We start from the raw sequence: 4991 nt of genomic DNA, 5'->3' as shown, positions 1-4991 counted from the left end.
CCAGCTCTGAGTGACAAGTGCAAAATCTCCGAGTCTCCAGTCGAAAGAGGAGGGAAGGGGCCCGGCCACGGTCTCCCAGTATCCAAAGGGCTGTCACTACGGGGGTTTGGGGCCATTCCGGCGGCCAGGCTGGCACCAGGGGTTCACTCTTTCATGAAGGCAGAAGAAAGGGACAAAACTTCCAACACTCTGGTAGCCAGATCTCTTCTCCTGAAAAGATGCGATAGACATACTTCCCCCTTTTCCTCCAGCAAAGCATGAGTGACATCTCTGGGTCTGGAATGTATGACAAACCCAAGAGACTGCAAGGTGGAGGCAAGAAGGCAGAGCAGTCAGGCGACTTGGGGCTCAAGGGAAAACACGAGAGTGAGTGGGTCCGCAGGGTTTTCCTTTCCCCCGACAGACCTCAGCCTTGGAAGAGGAGAAAGTGGCGATCGGGGAAGCCAACCGTCACAGACAAAACTACCAGTGACAAAAGCCCGATCCATGGCGCTGAAGGATGAGGAAGGGGGCGGCCAAGCGCAACAGGAAACTTCGAGGCAGTGACCCCACTATGCAGAACAGAAACCCGGGGCCCCACCATCACCCACACCCGCAAAGGGAGAGCCTGTCTTCTCGTGCTTCTGAGGCTGCGACGGGGCACCCCATGCCTCACACTGGGGTGACATCGGAGGAGTGAGACCAGGGGATAAACAAGCTGCCAGGTGGACCTCAGCAGTCCGTTGATTTTCTGAAACATCATTGTGGAAAGTGAAGGCACAGCATTTATGCCTAAATTCAACTCGTTACCATAAAAGTAAGGCAACAGAACAAAAAACAACAACATCTCTGATCCTCAATGGCAGAAAGAGCCCAGGGATCCCAAGCAGGCAGGTGGCCAGGGGGATTGTTTCAGGGATGCGCGTGCCAGTCACACCATCTGGACACAGGCCAAGGACTTTCATTCCAACTGTCAGGCAAGAGTCGGTCTGAGATGAACAAACACAGAAAAAGCAGAGCCCAGTGATGAAGACAGACTGAATCCAAATGACATCCTTGAGGACCTGGATCAAGCCATACCTGAAGCCATTATTTGTCTCTTCTGTTGCCTGAGCCAACAAACCCCCTTTACATTTAAGCTGCTTTGGTTTGTTTTCTGCTCCTGGCAGCCAAGAGTCTTAAATGACAGAAATGGGATGCTGTGATGAGCAACTCGCTCCCTGTAGGTGTGCAAGCAGAGGTGGAATGGTAGCCCGTGTAGGACGTGATGGCAGATTCCAGTCTTAGCAGGAGGTGGAGCAACAGATTCCCTCTGCGGTGCATTCTGATGCTCAGAGACAACCTTCCAGGACCTTCTTGGTGAGGTTTTAGGCCTCTTCATTAAATAGTTAGGCAGAGGCCCACCGGCTGACCCACCAGCTGCCTGAAGATGGCATGAGCAGCCACCACAGCCCAGAACAGCCAACCTACCCAACGGACTCATAGACTCAGGAGGAACCATAGTGGGTTGTTGTTTTAAGTCACTAGCTTTGTGTTGGTTTGTTGCCCGGCATTACGATGACGTACGTAACTGGCAGAGGGCATAATGTCTGGACAAGGACATGGGGGTAAATAAGGCGACTGGCGAGTGAAGGGATGGCTCTAATTCTGTTCCTACCATATCGCTCAGAGAAGGTCTCCCAAAGGGTTAGGAGAACGTTGGCCCCAAGTGCTCGGGGCTGGTGGAAAGCTCTGCGGATACTGAGTTCAGTTTTGGAAGATTTCCCCACTTGTTACCCACAAGCCCCCAGGTTTGGCTGGTAGGAGAACAGATGAGGAAGGCTCGGGGGAATGTGACGTAGGAGGACGGTTCGGACATTATCCCATCTAATCCTGGCAGCAACCCGAGGTGGTGGATGTTTTGTCCCCATTGAACAGATGGGGAAACTGAGGCTCAGAAGGAGGTAGTGCTTGTCTGGAGTCACACAGCTGGTGAGGGGAAAGGAGGGCATTGGCCAGTCCAGATCGGTCAGCCTGCACGGCCCAGGCTGCTTCCACCATGCAGGCCCCCGAGAGAAGGGGTCCACAGAGCAGGTCAGCCCCAGCCTGTCCCCTCTCCACACCACCTCCCGGCGTCCAGCCTCACTCTTCCTTGCCCTCGTTGATCTGCTTAGTGTTTGGCCTTTTGACCATCCCCCTTTGTTTAAAATCTCTTCAGCAGATGGAAGGAAACTTGGCAATTACCTATGCACGCAGCTTTAAGTACACATATTGGCCAATCTTTACAGATTTAATTGTCTATAAAATTACCCTGTGTGCAATTCCCGTATGGATCGTGGGCGCCTTGTCTGCTTCCGACCAGGTGCCCTCTCCCAAGCTGGGGCACAGCCACTCATCAGGGGTCTCAGCTCCTTCATCTGCGAACGGGACAGAGCAACGCAAATAAAACTCAGTACTGTGCCCTGCACGCTGTGACAGCTGCTATTTTAAGATCTTAACCCATGCTTTTCCCACCTCAGTTTTATGGAGCCGTTTGCCTCCCCTCTGCATTCCTCATCCCTGCTATTTAGTCATACACTTATTGACTCAGGGGATGGGGGCTCCAAGGAAGGAACGAGATGCAAGAAACGAGCAAGGCTTTAAAGCCTCAAAACACCGAGCTCTGCTGAATCCAAGGAGTAATGTTCACACCATAGGGAGCAGACTGGGAAAAGAATAAATGAAGCGACAGGGTGTTAGCAGGCTAACGGAAGACCCACCCGAGCTCGCCAAAATCTCAGCACGATTTCGGTGGCTCACGTGGTGGACAGGGCCGGAGGGAGAGCTGCTCCAGAGGGTCCACGTCGCCTCCCATGGTCCACCTGCCCTCCCTGCCTTCAACGGGGTTGGATCCTTCCGTGGAGACAAGGTGGCTGCCGGAGGCTTCCAGGGCCTTCCTCTCACAAAGGGGGCCCTCTCAGAACCCTCCAGCCGATGTCTTCTCTCATCTCCTTGGTCCAAAATGGGCCACACGTCCATCTCGGTACCAATCCCTGGAGGAATGGCTCGTGCAGATTGGGTACATCCATTAAGAGTTCATCCCCGTACAGAAATGCTGATNAAATAAACAAATAAACTTAAAAAAAAAAAAAGAGTTCATCCCCGGGCTGTGGGTCTCTCCCGTCCAATCACAGAGGGGCCCCTGGGGGTAAAGTGGAGCTTCTTAGTGAAGTATTCAAGGCAAAAAGTTTATGCCCCGGTGCATAGACTAGAAAGAAAACAGATGAAGAGCTTACTAAAAACTATATGACCCATATTAAACTACCCCTACTCTAAAGTGGGGTACGCTTTATTCATTCAACAATTATTTACAGGGAAGTTCCTCTGGGGCTCTCACAGTCAAGGCAGTTGTCACTGTCTCTTGTAGAATATGACACCCAGAAGGCAACACAGGAGGTCTGACCAGCACAGAGCACTGGGGACCTGGCACCTCTGATAATCGTAACAATAAGTAGCTAACATTTATCAGGGTGTTACTGGCTGCCAACCACTTCATGTATTAACTTGTTTGATCCACGTAAGAGTCCTCTGAAAGTAAGTTCTGTTAACTACCCCCATTTTACAGAAGATGAAACAGAGGCACAGAGGGTAGAAGTGACTTGCCCAAGATCACACAGCTAATCAGCAGAAGACCGGGATTTGTGTCCAAGTGGGTTTGTTCAAGCTTATATGCTCTACTGCCTTGCCTTCTGTGTCGTCATGGAAGTTCACAGAGGGCTCTTGACAGGAGTCATTCATTGACTTGGCAAACGCTAATTGACTGTGCTATGCCAGACAATCTATGAGATATTTAAAATTCATTCATCCGTGTCTTCAACAAGTACTTTTTGAATGCCTACCAAACACTGTATTTAGCGCCAGGAGACACAGTGGTAAATAGTCCTGACCTAACCCTCGCCTTCATGAAATGCACAACCTGCATTTTCTTGCTAGTAATGCTGAGCACACAGTCAGCTAAAGGCTCAGGTCTGTCACGTACAGTTGTCCAGTATGCACACTGCACAGTGGCACCCAACAGACAGGGCGAATGACGGCTGAAAGCCACCTCTCCGTCACCTGACCAAATCCTCTGCGTTGTTACCTAGCTGAATCTGTCCCCAAAGACATCTTTTCTGTTAATCTCACAGTTTGTGGGTTCGAGCCCCGCGTCGGGCTCTGTGCTGACAGCTACCTCAGAGCCTGGAGCCTGTTTCAGATTCTGTGTCTCCCTCTCTCTCTGACCCTCCCCTGCTCACACTGTCTCTCTCTCTCTCACACACACACACACACAAAAACATTTTTAAAAAAATGTTTAAAAGTTGCCTTTGACATGTCAAGCCACGTGCTAGCAAGTGCCGCATCCACCCAGCAGGGGGCGCCCGCGCTAATTTCCACCAGAGCACTGGGTAGAACAGGACCCCGGAGAAACTGTTCCCACTCCCACCCTCCGTCTTGCAAGTCAGGGTTTTAACTGAGTGGGTCGCTTTGTTTCCAGAAGAGCTGCTGCTGAAATACCCCTTTGGTCCCACACCGATGCAAGGTGTTTGACTCGAGCCCAGGACTCAGGCCGGCCGCATTTCATGTGCAAAGAGCCGGTCCTCCTGCCGAGCGCGGGGTGGTGAGCTCCCCTTCAGGAGGGTTTGCATCACGTCCCAGCACCCACCCACGAGCCTGGGGGGCGGGGGGCGGGGGGAGCCAGGCACACCCGGCTCTTCGGAGGTAAGAAACTCCTCCCCTGTGCCCGCAGGGGGCCGTCCAGCCTCCGGGAACCCCAGCCCCGCCCACCTCCCCGGACCCCAAGCACAGGTGAAGCGGCAGAGCCCCCGTGTCACCTCTGGAGACAAGCATTGCCCGGGGACCTGTGTCCGCCCTCCACGTGCACCTCTCCGCCACCGTCACCACCTCCAGGCAGCCGGGGCCCGGTGCACTCCATCCCGACAGCCGGCACCTGTCCGTGCCCCCCGGAGGACTGCCTCAGGCTGGTAGATCCACTCAGCCTGCGAGGAAGTGGCCTT

At 53.1% G+C, this 4991-nt stretch overlaps 1 long non-coding RNA gene across 2 annotated transcripts in view; it reads right to left on the bottom strand.

Annotated features, from left to right (window-relative positions):
• The window catches only part of LOC144228480 (uncharacterized), a 16504-nt gene that overhangs the window by 1582 nt on the left and 9931 nt on the right, over window positions 1-4991 (bottom strand). For both annotated transcript variants that reach the window (XR_013334212.1, XR_013334211.1), the window contains one exon: window positions 2269-2375. This is a non-coding gene — a long non-coding RNA (uncharacterized LOC144228480). The remainder of the gene's footprint in view (window positions 1-2268; window positions 2376-4991) is intronic.

The sequence above is a fragment of the Crocuta crocuta genome, unplaced genomic scaffold (genome assembly GCF_008692635.1).
Source record: "Crocuta crocuta isolate KB4526 unplaced genomic scaffold, BGI_CrCroc_1.0 scaffold73, whole genome shotgun sequence".
Taxonomy (NCBI): Eukaryota; Metazoa; Chordata; class Mammalia; order Carnivora; family Hyaenidae; genus Crocuta; species Crocuta crocuta.
This window is presented reverse-complemented; position numbering and strand designations above follow the sequence as displayed.